Source organism: Ranitomeya variabilis, chromosome 3 (assembly GCF_051348905.1).
Source record: "Ranitomeya variabilis isolate aRanVar5 chromosome 3, aRanVar5.hap1, whole genome shotgun sequence".
Lineage (NCBI taxonomy): Eukaryota > Metazoa > Chordata > Amphibia > Anura > Dendrobatidae > Ranitomeya > Ranitomeya variabilis.
The window spans coordinates 563501514-563520047 of NC_135234.1; the positions used below are offsets into that span (position 1 = coordinate 563501514).

Sequence of the window (18534 nt, forward strand, 5' to 3'; positions counted from 1 at the left end):
AAAGAGAAAAAAAACTTTCTTTTACAATTGTATGCTCTTAAAGCAGTAATACGTGACTCAAGTAGAAAGAGATACAGAAGTCCGAGAGATGCCCCTTTTTATTCTGTGACACGTGCAGGTTGCGCTGGGAACAGACTACTGCCAATCACACTGGGCACACCTGTGCCTGGGCCGCCTGAGTGAGAAGCACAACAAGCGGGAAATCTACCACCCCGGTCGGGTCATCCTAACTGGCTTGCCGGCACTATGGGAATTTGCAGTAGCCCTCTAAGTTATCACTACCTGTTGTGAATTCTGTTGTGGGTTCTGCTCTTAGGCTCCCTCTGGTGGTTATAAGTGGTAGTGCTGCTGTTTGTCCTTCACAACAGTCATCAGCTGCTTCCACTTTGGACGGGGCTATTTAGTCTGGCTCCTTCCTTTATTGAGTGCCAGTTGTCCATTGTTTTCTAGGGATCCACATCTCTGCTTGGTTTCTCCTTCTGGATTGTCCAAATCATCAAAGATAAGTCCTGGCTCTGTTTTTGCAGTCCACATGCGGTGGACTTAATAGTTCTGTGAATTGCTATGTTTTTTCTTGTCCAGCTTTGTCTGTGTTAAGATTTACTCAGCCAAGTTGGAAGCTCTGGAGTCACAGAGTTACCCTCCATGCCTTTAGTTAGGTGTGGAGATTTTTGTATTCTCTGTGGTGGATTTTGTAGTATTTTTTATACTGACCGCACAGTACTCTTTCCTGTCTTTTCTTTCTAGGTAGCGTGGCCTCCTTTGCTAAATTCTGTTTTCAGTCTGCGTTTGTAATTTCCCTCTCCTCTCACAGTCAATATTTGTGGGGGGCTGCCTTTCCTTTGGGAATTTTCTCTGAGGCAAGATAGTATTCCTGTTTCATTCTTTAGGTGTAATTAGTCCTCCGGCCGTGACGAGGTGTCTAGGGAGTGACAGGAACATCCCACGGCTACTTCTAGTTTATGTGTTAAGTTCAGGGTCTGCGATCAGTATAGAGGCCACCTACTCCAGAGCTCGTCCATGCTGCTCCTAGGCCACCAGTTCATAACAACTACCCGTGCCTGGAGCCTGGGACTACCTGCCCCGGAACTACCTGTTCCTCTTATGCACAGGAATCCTGCAATAACTTATCGAGCGATTTGACCTCCTCCAGTCTGTTACCCAGCCACCACAAAACAGTCACTGTTCCTTTCTTCTCCCGGATCTTACACAAACACAGAACACATACACGACACACAGCAGACACCTTGACTTATATCCCAGGGTTTGTTGGATACAGGCTTTGGACTTTTTACACTACCTGGGAATACGGTGGTGACCACACCTGACCGGCAAGAGGTATAGACCCGGACTGGGCAGAGGGGACTTTCAGGTAAGATGATAACATTTTCTTACCTTACTTATGGAGCTGCGCAGTCTCCATCCCGTGAACCAAGGCCGTGGCCAACACCTCCGTCTCTCCGGTCAGCAGGGTCCCCGTGTGTGTTTTGTCCATTGCCTCGCTGGGCGCCATTTGATATGGAAATTTGGTTTGGAAAAATTTATCCCTGTGTGTGTGCTGCGGCCGCTCCCAATAAGACTGAGTATTTTGAGCGCTCATCAAGAATGGACTGTACACCATTGTGACAGAACAACATTCCATCAATTCTGATACTTTATTGTACATACATAGTTTTATAATTGCATATAGAAAGGAGTGGTTAGGGGTTGTTAGGGGTGGTTAGTTAATTACCATATTGTCTAGCTGCTCTGTCATTGGTTATCTAAATATATATGGAATATTGTGATTAATGCACATATGGATGCTGATTAAGCAACTAAAATGTAGCTCTGCATCTAGGACAAAGTTGAGACATCTGATCAGCACTTAATACATCTAGTGTTGTTCCACTTTTGGATGGAAAACCACCATACAGTCTGTCTGGCTTATATCAGTTTATGTCAGCCATTTTAAACCATTTATTATAATGTATATATTAGCTGTGAGTATATAAGTATATATAATTATAGAGGAGTATACATGCAAGTGAGATCTACATGATATATATATATATTTCTATCACACTTCTAGGTCTTCCGTGGCTACGCCTCCATGAACCTGTCCTGGATTGGTGGTCTGGAGATGTCCTTCGATGGGGTCAGTCTTGTCACGAACACTGCCTCAAACCAGTATGGCCTGGTTCTACCCCACGGCCTCCTGCAGCTTTACCTGGGTTACCTTCTGCCTACTGGTCCTTCGCTGATGTATTCAACAAGAGGGAAGCCGAGACACTTCTGCCTCACAGGCCTTACGATTGCCCCATCAATTTAATTCCTGGATCTACTCCGCCTCGAGGTAGGATCTACCCTCTTTCTCCCAATGAGACTCAAGCCATGTCCGATTACATCAAGGAGAATTTGGCTCGAGGGTTTATCCAGAAGTCCTCCTCCCCAGCTGGAGCTGGGTTCTTCTTCATCAAGAAAAAAGATGGGTCTCTTCGCCCATGCATCGACTACCGTGGTCTCAACCTAATTACGGTAAAGAACAGATACCCTCTTCCCTTAATTCCCAAGCTCTTTGATCGGCTTTGAGGTTCCAGGATTTTCAAATGGCTTTCAACACACGAGATGGTCACTATGAATATCGGGTCATGCCTTTCGGGTTAAGCAATGCACCCGCCGTCTTCCAGGAGTTTGTCAATGATGTATTCTGTGACCTGCTCTATGTTTGTGTGGTGGTGTATCTGGATGACATCCTGGTATTTTCTCCTGACTTACCAACTCACAGGAGGAATGTTAGTCTCGTTCTTCAAAGACTGAGGGAGAATCGTCTCTACGCGAAGTTTGAGAAATGTCTGTTTGAACAGAGTTCTTTACTAGTGTTGAGCGATACCGTCCGATACTTGAAAGTATCGGTATCGGAAAGTATCGGCCAATACCGGCAAAGTATCGGATCTAATCCGATACCGATGCCCGATACCAATACAAGTCAATGGGACACCAAGTATCGGACGGTATCCTGTATGGTTCCCAGGGTCTGAAGGAGAGGAAACTCTCCTTCAGGCCCTGGGATCCATATCAATGTGTAAAAGAAAGAATTAAAATAAAAAATAGGGATATACTCACCCTCCGACGAAGCCTGGACTTTACCGCCGTAACCGGGAGCCGTTGTACCTAAGAATGCGCGCTTGAAGGGCCTTAGATGAGGTCACTGCGCTCTGATTGGTCCGTAGCGGTCGCGTGACCGCTACGCGACCAATCACAAAGCAGTGACGTCTTCTAAGGTATTTCAAGCGCTTGAAAGACCTTAGGTGACGTCACTGCTTTGTGATTGGTCGCGTAGCGGTCACGCGACCTCTACGGACCAATCAGAGTGCAGTGACCTCATCTAAGGCCCTTCAAGCGCGCATTCTTAGGTACAACGGGTCCCGGTTACGGCGGTAAAGTCCAGGAGCCGCCGGAGAGGTGAGTATATCCCTACTTTTTATTTTAATTCTTTGTTTTACACAATGATATTAATCCCGATACCGATTCCCGATACCACAAAAGTATCGGATCTCGGTATCGGAATTCCGATACCCGCAAGTATTGGCCGATACCCGATACTTGCGGTATCGGAATGCTCAACACTAGTCTTTACCCTTTCTTGGCTATATTATTTCCGATACAGGTCTCGAGATGGATCCAGAGAAGGTCTCTGCCATGTTAAAGTGACCCCGACCTGAGGGAATCAAGGCCATTCAGTGGTTCCAAGGATTCGCCAACTACTATAGGCAATTCATTCCCCAATTCTCCTCTCTGGTAAGACCACTCATCGCCCTGACTTGTAAAGGTGCCAAACCTAAGGATTGGACTCCTGAGGCCGAATCAGCTTTGACCTACCTCAAACAAGCCTTCTCAACCGCCCCTGCTCTTCATAGGCCTATGATCAACAAACAGTTTTTACTTGAAGTGGACGCTTCGTCATCCGGAGCCGGAGCAGTCCTCACACAAAAACTACCTACCGGTAAGAAGGTGACCTGTGGTTTCTTCTCCAAGGCATTTTCACCCTGTGAACGTAACTACTCAATTGGTGATAGAGCGTTACTGGCAATTAAGCTAGCCTTAGAGGAATGGCAATATCTGCTTGAAGGCGCAGTTCATCCAGTCATCATTTACACTGGTCATAAGAATCTGTCCTATCTTCAGTCAGCTCAAAGACTTAATCCTCGCCAAACTTGTTGGTCATTATTGTTTGCTCGGTTCAATTTCTCTCTCCATTTCCGTCCTGCAGAGAAGAATATCAAAGCTGATGCGCTTTCCAGGTTCTTCTTGTCAGACAACCTTGAAGAGGAGCCTCAGCATATGATTGAACCGTCCAAGATCATGGTGGCTCCAGTTAGGATGTCGCAGCTCCCTCCCGGTAAGAACCTTGTAAATGAAAGAGACAAGAAGCGAGTTCTACGCTGGGGTCATTGTTCTAAGCTTGCCGGACACCCCGGTCAAAAGAAGACGTTACAGCTAATATCCCGACACTACTGGTGGTCCACCTTGCGCCAAGATGTTCTGAACTTTGTTGCAGCCTGCCCATCCTGTGCTAGTAATAAAACACCCAAGAAACTGCCAGCCGGTCACCTCCTCCCGCTCCTGATTCCATCTGCTCCCTGGCAACACATTGCCATGGATTTCATCACAGATCTGCCAGCATCATCGGGTTGTACAGTAATCAGGGTTGTTGTGGACCGGTTCTCCAAGATGGGACATTTCACTCCACTGTCTGGTCTTCCTTCTGCTCCTAAACTCACAGAGCTCTTCATTTAGCATGTCCTTCAACTTCAAGGACTCCCACTCCACATTGTCTCCGACAGAGGAGTCCAATTCATTTCCCGATTCTGGCGGTCCCTCTGTAAACTGTTGGATGTTACCCCGGACTTCTCCTCGGCCTATCACCCACAATCTAATGGCCAAGTAGAGAGAGTGAATCAAGTCCTCACCAACCACTTCATGAAGGGTCACCATAGCGACTGGGCCGACCTGCTGCCATGGGCTGAGTTTTCCTACAACATTCATGTCGGTGAGTCCTCCTCTAAAGGTACCATCACACTAAACGATATCGCTAGCGATCCGTGACGTTGCAGCGTCCTGGCTAGCGATATCGTTTAGTTTGACACGCAGCAGCGATCAGGATCCTGCTGTGATATCGCTGGTCATTGAACAAAGTTCAGAACTTTATTTGGTCGTCAGACCGGCGTGTATCGTCGTGTTTGACACCAAAAGCAACGATACCAGCGATGTTTTACACTGGTAACCAGGGTAAACATCGGGTTACTAAGCGCAGGGCCACGCTTAGTAACCCGATGTTTACCCTGGTTACCAGTGTAAAATGTAAAAAAAACAAACTACATACTCACCTTCGCATCCCCCGGCGTCCGCTTCCCACACTGACTGAGCGCCGTAAAGTGAAAGTGAAAGTACAGCACAGCGGTGACGTCACCACTCTGCTGTTAGGGCCGGCGCTCAGTCAGTGCAGGAAGCGGACGCCGGGGGACGCGAATGTAAGTATGTACTGTTTGTTTTTTTTACATTTTACGCTGGTAACCAGGGTAAACATCGGGTTACTAAGCGCGGCCCTGCGCTTAGTAACCTGATGTTTACCCTGGTTACCCGGGGACCTCGGCATCGTTGGTCGCTGGAGAGCGGTCTGTGTGACAGCTCTCCAGCGACCAAACAGCGATGCTGCAGCGATCAGCATCGTTGTCTGTATCGCTGCAGCGTCGCTTAGTGTGACGGTACCTTAACTCCCCATTTTTTATTGTTTATGGACAGCATCCTAAGATCCCGACTCCACTGCCTCTTGCTTCCGGCAATCCTGCAGCTGAGTCCCTGGCTAAGGACTTCACAAAAGTCTGGACTGAGACGAGGACTTCACTGGAGCAGGCAACGGTTCGAACCAAGGAACATGCAGATAAGAGACATCTGGATCCTCCACATTTCCAACCCGGAGATAAGGTATGGCTGTCTTCCAGGCACATCCGTCTTAAGGTCCCTTCTTATAAGCTGGCTCCTCGTTTCATCGGTCCCTTTGAAGTACTCCACGGATCAACGATGTGTGTTATCGTTTGAAATTGCCTGCTTCCTTACGGATCCATAATTCCTTCCATGTATCCCTGCTGAAACCAGTTGTTCTCAGTCGCTTCACCCAGGATCCAGGTAAATTTCCTTCTGTCAGTTCCGAGGACGTCTATGAAGTTAAGGACATCCTGGCCATGAAGAAAAGAGGGGGCAGGTCACTCTTTCTGATTGACTGGAAGGGATACGGTCCTGAAGAGAGATCCTGCGAGCCTAAGGAGACCATTAATGCCCCGGTTCTTCTTAGAAAATTCCTCGCAGGTTTGAAGAAGGGGGGGCATAGGGGGGGTATTGTCATGTCCTCAGCCGCAGGTTTGGTCTCCACTGTGCAGGGAGACCGGCGCCTATTACACAGCCTTACTCACCCTGTCTGTGGCTCCAAACGATCAGCAGCTCCTTTCTCTGCTAAGAACCTGCATCCTCTTGGCAGGTCTCCTGGAAATGCTCTTAGGAGCTGCGCCCCGCTTCCTGCACATACTTGAAGCAGCAGGGCACCTGTGTGCTATTATGGCTGTCTGTGCTTTGATGCTCTGTGCATAAAAAGCATCCTCCCCTTAAGGAAGGTGCCTGGGCAACATGTTCATTCTCTGGATTGTTGCCTCTGCTTCAGGCCACGCTCTGCTGTGATCTGCACTTTACTTTCATGTCTATTTCCATAGAGTCCTCTTCTGGCATTTCCCATCCAGGATTCCTCTGGTCTCTCCAGTTCCCACTCCAAGTGCTCTTGCGTCTTCTCACGGAACCCTCCAGACCCTGCTACCGGTGGGATTAACTTTTCTGGATTTCATGGAGGTTCTGGGATTCTCTCCACCAGCAAGTCCAAGTATTCTATAGTATTGCTAGTTTGTCAATATGGGTTGTCCTCTGGTCCTGGTTCCGCGGCATTCAGGCCACCTGGTGTTGTGACAGGGGAATCCCTGTATAAGGGTACACCTTGCCCGGTGCTCCACCACATGGTACAGTGTTCTGATCCAGAGGTTCTTCCCTCTGACAACTTTTCCCTTTTTGTTTTACCTCGTTAATAAATATCTTTTGGTTTATGAGATCCACTCTCCTGTCTTTTGAGTATCGGGTATACAGCCACCACTGCACCACCAGTGGTCTAGTGAGTCCACTATAACTTGTCACACCCTGTGGGCCTTACAATAGTCCTACTGAATTGACTGTTAGAATTTGTATTATGACAAGAAAAAAGCAGCTAAGTAAAGAAAAACTAGTGGCAATCATTACTTTAAAAAATGAATGTCAGTCAGTCCAAAAAATTGGGAAAACTTTGAAAGTGTCCCCAAGTGCAGTGGCAAAAACCATCAAGCTCTACAAAGAAACTGGCTCACATGAGGACCGACCCAGGAAAGGAAGACCAAGAGTCACCTCTGCTTCTGAGGATAAGTTTATCTAAGTCACCAGCCCCAGAACTCGCATATTAACAGCAGATTAGAGACCAGGTCAATGCAACACAGAGTTCTAGCAGCAGCAGACACATCTCTACAACAACTGTTAAGAGAAGACTTTGTGCAGCAGGCCTTCATGGTAACATAGCTGTTAGGAAACCACTGCTAAGGACAGGCAACAAGCAGAAGAGACTTGTTTGGGCTAAAGAACACAAGGAATGGACATTAGACTAGTGGAAATCTGTGCTTTGGTCTGATGAGTCCAAATTTGAGACCTTTGGTTCCAACCACCGTGTCTTTGTGCGATGCAGGAAAGGTGATAGATGGACTCTACATGCCTGGTTCCCACCGTGAAGCATGGAATAGGAGGTGTGATGGTGTGGGGGTGCTTTGCTGGTGACACTGTTGGGGATTTATTCAAAATTGAAGGCATACTGAACCAGCATGGCTACCACAGCATCTTGCAGCAGCATGCTATTCCATCCGGTTTGCATTTAGTTGGACCATCATTTATTTTTTAACATGACAATGACCCCAAACACACCTCCAGGCTGTGTAAGGGCTATTTGACCAAGAAGGAAAGTGATGGGGAGCTACGCTAGATGACCTGGCCTCCACAGTCACCAGACCTGAACCCAATCGAGATGGTTTGGGGTGAACTGGACAGCAGAGTGAAGGCAAAAGGGCCAACAAGTGCTAAGCATCTCTGGGAACTCCTTCAAGATTTTTGGAAGACCATTCCTGGTGACTATCTCTTGAAGCTCATCAAGAGAATGCCAAGAGTGCGCAAAGCAGTCATCAAAGCAAAAGGTGGCTACTTTGAAGAACCTAGAATATAAGACATATTTTCAGTTGTTTCACACTTTTTTGTTAAGTATATAATTCCACATGTGTTAACTGATAGTTTTGAAGCCTTCAGTGTGAATGTACAATTTTCACAGTCATGAAAATACAGAAAAACCTTTAAATGAGAAGGTGTGTCCAAACTTTTGGTCTGTACTGTTTATATATATATGTCTTGCTGCATTTGCACAATAAGCACCTTTATAGAAAAAATTGTTTTTGCATCTCTTTATTCTGAGAGGTATAATTTTGTATTTCTCCTCTGTATGACAGCTTGTTTTTTTGCAAGACAAGATGTATTTTCAGTTATACCATTTGTACGGTATTTACATTTGACTTTATTACCACATTTTGTTCCACATTTTGTTCGGTGGTATGGTCAAAAAGGAACTTTTTTTTACACATCTTTTATTTATTTATTTTTACGGTGTTCACTGAAGGGGTTAACTAGTGTGACAGTTTTATAGATCTGATCTTTACGGATGTGGCAATTCTATATTTGTGTACTTTTTGTTTATTTTATATTTTTACAAATATAAGTACTTGTGTTTAGTGGTTTAATATTTTTACTTTTTTTAAATAAAAAATAATATTTTTTTTACTTAGTCACTTTTATTTCTATGGTCGGTGTTCTCAGGCCTTGCAATACATAGGCAAGGCCTGAAAACAGATGCATTGCAAAGCATGAGAACTGTCAATTTTACCCTGTCATAATATCTGTTAGACCCTGCTTCTGGTTGATTCTAACAGGTCACCATAACTGGCAGACCCAAAGCTCATCATTTGATCTCTGGCTCCCATGAAAACCCTTGAGAACCGGAGGGGTGAGAGAAAATTCTAAATGCCACGATCGTTATTGATAGCAGCATTTAGAAAAAAAAACAGGGTTAACATCATAGGGTCCTAAACTGGAGCTACACAAAGGCCAGAAACATCTGGGCTTTGTGTAGCTCTGACGTTTCTTTATGATCGGTGGTCTTGCAGCGCTCGGGACCCCCAGATTCCTGCAAGCACTGGGATTCTGGAGCAGAGTGATAGTTCTGACCTGCAACATCATCGCGACCTGATTTGCTCAGGACCTTATGATGTTAACACTGTGTTATCTTCTAGATGCCGCAATCAATAGCTGCTGCGTCATTACAGGGAGTTGATTGAGGATTTCATCTGAATAACATCGTTCAGAGATTTAGATGGAAACCCAGGTGTAAGTGATCAGCGTAGGGCACAGAATAAATGCAATCTAAAATGTTATATAAAATGTTCGCAATAATACTTCAACTCCCACAAAAACAAAACAAGTCCTCACTCAGGTCCATCATCTGTTTATTTACCGTCTGCAGTAGTGAAGAGGTTAATGGAAGAAAGTGAATGAATACTGTAAATGACATCACTAATGCCAATCACAGCATCATGTGCAAGATGATGTTACCTTTAACAGCGACACTCTCAGTTTGAGTCAGTGTTTTGCACAGAATGTTCTGCCAAATCACAAAAGTCTGTTCTGGCGACACAGCATTTACTCTTAATTAGGCCAGACATAGTTCTCAGTAGGTCAAGAAATATAAGCCATTGTTCATATGTGTCTGAATGTTGACTCTTGAATTGATATTTGTTGCAACTTTTTTGTGCTGCTATCCTTGGAGTACAGGGTCGCAGGGTCATTGGACAATTGATGTTTGCTAATATTTTGACTACCCATTGTAATAGTCCATGTTGTTGACTTGCAAACACTGAAGGATAAACTATGCAAACTGACTGAATACTCAAACAATGAGAGATTACCTCATCCCACCTTCCCCCTGACCTGTGAATAATGGCCTGAAGGACAGTTGTGAACTATAAAAGGGGATCTGCCTCGGTTCCCATAGAGACAGCTTAAGGGACCATGGCCCTAGCTAGAGGAAAATAGATCTGACCATCACTGAGCCATCAAAGAAGTTTGGAGAAGCTAGGTTGGGACAATCAGGTCACCTGGCCACATACTTTAATGCACTGTTAGATTCCTAAGTTTGTTGTTACCTCCTCTCTGTGGTTGGCCATGAATCCTCTCTGTGGTTGGCCATGAATATTGGGGTGACAAGGGTGTGGCTAGTCTGCCCTGAAAGCTCAGAATTCGTAGCTGCTCTACAGCCAGGAAAGTCAGTGGAAAGGTGAGACCCTGTACTTTGCACAATCTTGTGTACCTTCTGGGACTGAACTATATGTTATTGTCTGTTGGTGGTTCAATAAACTATTGCTACACTATTTTACCCTCACGCTATGCGGTCTCAGTAGTATTCTTTACAAGGAAAGGAGTGCAGGCTTTCAGTGGGATGTTTATAGGCACTAGGAATTTTCCAGTTATTATTTTTACCTGTGTGCCTAAATTTTTGGAAACAGAATGCTTTTTGGGGAGACTATAAATTTGTACCTCCACACACCCACATGGATACTTTTGAATGTTCTATTTATTATGCAGTCATGGGGATGGGATGCAATCTGGTGTGTGATACAGCTAAATAAGCCCTCAATATTACCAGATCCTGCATAATATGGCCACATCTTCTAATAATTAGACTTGTTTAACCCCTTCATGACCGTGGGCTTTTCGCGTTTTTCAGTGTTCGTTTTTCGCTTCCCTCCTTCCCAGAGCCATAACTTTTTTATTTTCCATCAATATGGCCATGTGAGGGCTTATTTTTTGTGGGATGAGTTGTACTTTTGAACGGCATCATTGGTTTTAGCATGTCATGTACTAGAAAACAGGAAAAAAATTCCAAGTGCGGTGAAATTGCAAAAAAAGTGCAGTCCCACACTTGGTTTTCGTTTGGCTTTTTTGCTATGTTCACTAAATGCTAAAACTGACCTGCCATTATTATTCACCAGGTCATTACGAGTTCATAGACACCTAACATGACTAGGTTATTTTTTATCTAAGTGGTGAAAAAATTTCCAAACTTTGCTAAAAAAACAAAAACAAATTGCGCCATTTTCCAATACCTGTAGCGTCTCCATTTTTCATGATACGGGGTCGGGTGAGGGCTTATTTTTTGCGTGCTGAGCTGGCAGTTTTAAAGATACCATTTTGGTGCAGATACATTCTTTTGATCACCCGTTATTGCATTTTAATTCAATGTCGCGGCGACCAAAAAAATGTAATTCTGGCGTTTCAAATTTTTTTCTCTCTACGCTGTTTAGCAATCAGGTTAATGCTTTTTTTATTGTTAGATCGGGCGACTCTGAACGCGGCAATACCAAATATGTGTAGGTTTTATTTTTTTATTGATTTATTTTGAATGGGGCGAAAGGGGGGTGATTTAAACTTTTATATTTTTTTTATTTTTTTCACATTTTTTTTACTTTTTTTACTTTTGCCATGCTTCAATAGCATCTATAGGAGGCTAGAAGCTGGCACAACTTGATCGCCTCTACTAAATAGCAGCGATCATCAGATCGCTGCTATGCAGCAGAAATGCAGGTGTGCTATGAGCGCCGACCACAGGGTTGCGTTCACAGCTACCGGGAATCAGTAACCATGGAGATCTCAAGGACCTCTATGGTTACTATACAGAAGCATTGCTAACCCCTGATCATGTGACGCGGGTCAGCGATGCGCTCATTTCTGGCCGCCCGGCCGGAAGCGCTGGTTAAATGCCGCTGTCTGCGTTTGACAGTGGCATTTAACTAGTTAATAGCGGCAGGTGAATCACAATTTCACCTGCCGCTATTGCGGGCACATGTCAGCTGTTCAAAACAGCTGACATGTCCCGGCTTTGATGAGGGCTCACCGCCGGAGCCCGCATCAAAGCGGGGGTTCTGACCTCGGACGTCCGAGGTCAGAAAGGGGTTAATGATAGGGCATACACTGCTTATAACCTTTGTAGCTGTCCTTCCCACTTTGTGTGATATGGTTTGAGGCACCATTTTATTATTATATGTGTTTTGTGAATTTTTTAACTTGTTTTGAAAAAAAGGTTTTTTTTATTTTATATCATTGTTAAACTCTTCTTGATCTCTATGCTGCACAATTGCCACACAATCAATTTTGTTCTTATCACTCAGTCTGTGTTTGAATGAAAGTTGGGTTTTATACAGAGAACATAAACAAATATCACATGGAGTGTTTCACATCACCTGTGATTAGTGATGGGCAGGTGTGCTCGTTACTCGAGATTTCCGATCATGCTCGAGTGTTCTCCGAGTATTTTGGGTGTGCTCACAGATTATGTTTTTGTCTCCGTAGCTGCGTGATTTGCGGCTGCTAAACAACCGGAGTACATGTGTGGATTCCCTAACAGGCAATCCCTGCATCCCTGCATGTGTTCAGGTTGTCTAAGGCTATGTGTCCATGGGGCGTATTGGCAGTGCTTTGGACGCAGTGGATAGCCCGCTCCACCCAAAGTGCTGCGCCCTTTTTTACACGCGGTGAAATCACCGCATCACATACATAGACTGTGTTATTTATCTTGCGGAGAAGGAGTGTCTCCACAAGATAAATAGACATGCTACGGTCTATAAAGACGCGCCGCATGTCCGGTTACGCAGGTCTGCCACCTGCGTGTTTGTACACATAGTGGAGATGAGGTTTCATAAAATCCCAGCCGCTATGCTGTGACATCTGGATGCTGCATATTGGATGCTGTGGCTGTATGCAGCGTCCAATCAGTAGCAAATACTCAAGCAATACGCCCCATGGAAACATACCCTTACAGCTGCATATCATGCAGCTGCGGAGATAAAAACATTACCTACGAGTATGCCCAAAATACTTGGAGAACACCCGAGCATGCTTGGAAAACTCAATAACGAGCATACTCGCTCATCACTACCAGTTATGTTTCCTCAAAACCCTAAGGAAGTGTCATGAAGGATATTAACCCCTTCATGCCGCGGCCCTTTTTCGTTTTTGTGTTTTCGTTGTTCGCTCCCCTCCTTCCCAGAGCCATAACTTTTTTATTTTTCCATCAATATGGCCATGTGAGGGCTTATTTTTTGTGGGACGAGTTGTACTTTTGAACGGCATCATTGGTTTTAGCATGTCATGTACTAGAAAATAGGAAAAAATTCCAAGTGCGGTGAAATTGCAAAAAAAGTGCAGTCCCACACTTGGTTTTCGTTTGGCTTTTTTGCTATGTTCACTAAATGCTAAAACTGACCTGCCATTATGATTCTCCAGGTCATTACGAGTTCATAGACACCTAACATGACTAGGTTATTTTTTATCTAAGTGGTGAAAAAATTTCCAAACTTTGCTAAAAAAACAAAAACAAATTGCGCCATTTTCCAATACCTGTAGCGTCTCCATTTTTCATGATACGGGGTCGGGTGAGGGCTTATTTTTTGCATGCTGAGCTGGCAGTTTTAATGATACCATTTTGGTGCAGATACATTCTTTTGATCACCCGTTATTGCATTTTAATTCAATGTTGCGGCGACCAAAAAAATGTAATTCTGGCGTTTCAAAATTTTTTCTCTCTATGCTGTTTAGCAATCAGGTTAATGCTTTTTTTATTGATAGATCGGGTGACTCTGAACGCGGCGGTACCAAATATGTGTAGGTTTTATTTTTTTATTGATTTATTTTGAATGGGGCGAAAGGGGGGTGATTTAAACTTTTATATTTTTTTTATTTTTTTCACATTTTTTTTCCTTTTTTTACTTTTGCCATGCTTCAATAGCATCTATAGGAGGCTAGAAGCTGGCACAACTTGATTGCCTCTACTAAATAGCAGCGATCATCAGATCGCTGCTATGCAGCAGAAATGCAGGTGTGCTATGAGCGCCGACCACAGGGTTGCGTTCACAGCTACCGGGAATCAGTAACCATGGAGGTCTCAAGGACCTCTATGGTTACTATACAGAAGCATTGCTAACCCCTGATCATGTGACGCGGGTCAGCGATGCGCTCATTTCTGGCCGCCCGGCCGGAAGCGCCGGTTAAATGCCGCTGTCTGCGTTTGACAGTGGCATTTAACTAGTTAATAGCGGCAGGTGAATCACAATTTCACCCGCCGCTATTGCGGGCACATGTCAGCTGTTCAAAACAGCTGACATGTCCTGGCTTTGATGAGGGCTCACCGCCGGAGCCCGCATCAAAGCGGGGGTTCTGACCTCGGACGTCCGAGGTCAGAAAGGGGTTAATGATAGGGCATACACTGCTTATAACCTTTGTAGCTGTCCTTCCCACTTTGTGTGATATGGTTTGAGGCACCATTTTATTATTATATGTGTTTTGTGAATTTTTTAACTTGTTTTGAAAAAAAAGGTTTTTTTTATTTTATATCATTGTTAAACTCTTCTTGATCTCTATGCTGCACAATTGCCACACAATCAATTTTGTTCTTATCACTAAGGCTGTGTTTGAATGAAAGTTGGGTTTTATACAGAGAACATAAACAAATATCACATGGAGTGTTTCACATCACCTGTGATTAGTGATGGGCAGGTGTGCTCGTTACTCGAGATTTCCGATCATGCTCGAGTGTTCTCCGAGTATTTTGGGTGTGCTCACAGATTATGTTTTTGTCTCCGTAGCTGCGTGATTTGCGGCTGCTAAACAACCTGAGTACATGTGTGGATTCCCTAACAGGCAATCCCTGCATCCCTGCATGTGTTCAGGTTGTCTAAGGCTATGTGTCCATGGGGCGTATTGGCAGTGCTTTGGACGCAGTGGATAGCCCGCTCCACCCAAAGTGCTGCGCCCTTTTGTACACGCGGTGAAATCACCGCATCACATACATAGACTGTGTTATTTATCTTGCGGAGAAGGAGTGTCTCCACAAGATAAATAGACATGCTACGGTCTATAAAGACGCGCCGCATGTCCGGTTACGCAGGTCTGCCACCTGCGTGTTTGTACACATAGTGGAGATGAGATTTCATAAAATCCCAGCCGCTATGCTGTGACATCTGGATGCTGCAGATTGGATGCTGTGGCTGTATGCAGCGTCCAATCAGTAGCAAATACTCAAGCAATACGCCCCATGGAAACATACCCTTACAGCTGCATATCATGCAGCTGCGGAGACAAAAACATTACCTACGAGTATGCCCAAAATACTTGGAGAACACCCGAGCATGCTTGGAAAACTCAATAACGAGCATACTCGCTCATCACTACCAGTTATGTTTCCTCAAAACCCTAAGGAAGTGTCATGAAGGATATTAACCCCTTCATGCCGCGGCCCTTTTTCGTTTTTGTGTTTTCGTTGTTCGCTCCCCTCCTTCCCAGAGCCATAACTTTTTTATTTTTCCATCAATATGGCCATGTGAGGGCTTGTTTTTTTGTGGGACAAGTTGTACTTTTGAACAACATCATTGGTTTTACCATGTCTTGTACTAAAAAATGGGGAAAAAAATTCCAAGTGTGGTGAAATTGCAAAAAAAGTGCAATCCCACACTGGTTTTTTGTTTGGCTTTTTTGCTAGGTTCACTAAATGCTAAAACTGAACCTGCCATTTTGATTCTCCAGGTCATTACGAGTTCATAGACACCAAACATGTCTAGGTTATTTTTTATCTAAGTGGTGAAAAAAAATTCCAAACTTTGCTAAAAAAAAAAAAAGCGCGCCATTTTCTGATACCCATAGCATCTCCATTTTTCGTGATCTGGGGTCGAGTGAGGGCTTATTTTTTGCGTGCCGAGCTGGTGTTTTGTAATGATACCACATTTGTGCAGATACGTTCTTTTGATCGCCCGTTATTGCATTTTAGTGCAATGTCGCGGCGACCAAAAAAACGTAATTCTGGCATTTCGAATTTTTTTTCTCGCTACGCTGTTTAGCGATCAGGTTAATGCTTTTTTTATTGATAGATCGGGCGATTCTGAACACGTCGATTCGAAATATGTGTAGATTTGATTTTTTTTTTATTGTTTTATTTTGGATGGGGCGAAAGGGGGGTGATTTAAACTTTCATATTTTTGTTGTTTTCATATTTTTAAAAACATTTTTTTTACTTTTGCCATGCTTCAATAGCCTCCATGGGAGGCTAGAAGCTGGCACCACTCGATCGGCTCTCCTACATAGCAGCGATCTGATGTTCGCTGCTATGTAGCAGAAATGCAGGTGTGCTGTGAGCACCGACCACAGGGGGGCGCTCACAGCAGGCCGGCATTAGTAACCATAGAGGTCTCAAGGAGCTCTATGGTTACCATCCTGATGCATTGCCGACCCCCGGTCATGTGAAGCGCCGGTTAAATGCCGCTGTCTGCGTTTGACAGCGGCATTTGACAGGTTAATAGCGGCGGGTGAATCGCGATTTCACCCGCCACTATTGCGCGCACATGTCAGCTGTACAAAACAGCTGACATGTTGCGACTTTGATGTGGGCTCACCGCCGGAGCCCACATCAAAGGGGGAGACACGACATGCGCAGTAATAGTACCGCGCATGTTGTGAAGGGGTTAAACAACTGTAGGTCACGTGCTGTTCATTTCTATTCTCTGATTTATCTATATCCAATGAATAAATTAAGATTTATGCTTCTTTCATTTTTTGAGTTCTTTAATTGACTTCCTCTTAGGAAATTAGGAATTTCTAAAGGTTTATTCAGATGTCTATGAAAATCGTTCCAAGATTGGACAACAGTGCACAGACTGGTTGCGCCTTTCCTGATCTGAAAAGGATAGCCTCATAGAAATACATAAAGCTGTCATTCTCGGAACTGGAGACGCGTGGTCAGTCCATGCAGTAGTGGTCCGATCTTGGAGTGGTGTGCGGGAACATCAGAATGAGCCATAAGACTTTTCTGTTGTTGCTGAGCCTCACAGATAATTGCTCGTTTGGATTTATACTCTGGTTGCAAGATCAAGCTAGTGAATGATTAGTGACGAGTCCGACATATTTCACTTTTTGGATTGCATTATGTATAATAGGTTATGAGGAGAGATAAGTTAAAGTTCTAATTACCTGGCTTTGCTGAATTTTTTGAAAAATGTGATTAGTGTTGGTTGAATAAATTCATCACAACACACAATACTGTAAAACATCTAGTGGCTTGGATATTACATATACATTAATATTACTTTATTTTTTGTAAAGAAGAGACAGAGAGATAAAGATTGAATACAAGTCTACCATACAAACGTACAAACTACTTGAAGTTCGCCCAGCTGTGTGTTCCTCTGGAACCCGCTGAGCTCTGATAACTCCGGTGCTTGCCATCAATATACAAGGTAGCTCAATAAACTGGGATAGACCATGTGATGTCATAGATGAAGAGGAAGCCCACATGGCTGCGCAAAACTTCATTAGCCCACTCTCTGATGTCTCAAGCCGTGCAGAAAATGGTACCAGACATGCTTTGTTTTTGCATTTCCCACAAATCATATTACAAAGTGTTCAAATGTGCATATAACCTTGAGTTTCAGGGAATTCTAATCAAAATCCTCTGCCAATCGATCCTCTCATCTCTAGTTTAGAATAATGTGCAGGATTTTATATCTTTGATTGTGTTCAACAGTCAATTATTTGATTGTGTCTATGCATAAAGATCATATAATTTTATAATTTTGTTAAAAGCATCAAATAATTCATTGTTACATTACTGTTTAAACAGTGCCTTAATAAGGAGGACATGTTACAGAGAAATATGTCACCAAAAATATTTTAACATATGCAACAAATGTTGTAATAAATATTGCAGGCAAAAATATTTTTGTATTATTATCCTAATGTTTTTGTTGCATTACTCGGTAGCTTTATTTAAAATACTGTATTAAGCATTAGCACAAAATGTCACTGTTTTCATGTTGCAGTTCAATGCCTTCACTTCAAGCAACAATACATAATCTAAGCTTAGAATGAATAAACTCTTTAATTTACAGTCATAACAGGTTTGTTTTTTTACCTGCTTATTTGGATTCATCATTCTGAATCCAGAAATGTTCATCTCTGCCTGCATTGTCAAGAGTGTTCCTGATGGAAGAATTATTGCTGCGCTGCTTTGTCCTTCCTTTCTCCCTGATACAAATCAGTAAGATACAGTATGAAAGAATATTTGTTTTTACTGAAAATAAAGAAAAAAGAAGCCTGGGAATGTTTTTTTGCAATGTGAAGCTGAGGGCAAATGTTTGATAGTTTATTATTGCCATCTAGTGGTTTATCATAGTCATTTTATATATAACATGTCACTTTTACATTTGTTGCACTTGTATTTTTCACAAATACACAAACTGATGAAAAATACTTTTTGTTGCAAAAAATGAAAAAATATTCAGAAATGAAATGAATTGA

The 18534-nt window shown here is 43.5% G+C and overlaps 1 long non-coding RNA gene across 1 annotated transcript in view; it reads right to left on the reverse strand.

The window, feature by feature from the left end:
* Positions 1-18282, reverse strand: part of LOC143818386 (uncharacterized) — a 97467-nt gene extending 79185 nt beyond the window's left edge. The window contains exon 1 of the long non-coding RNA XR_013224507.1: positions 18149-18282. This is a non-coding gene — a long non-coding RNA (uncharacterized LOC143818386). The remainder of the gene's footprint in view (positions 1-18148) is intronic.
* Between the last annotated feature and the right edge of the window lie 252 nt (positions 18283-18534).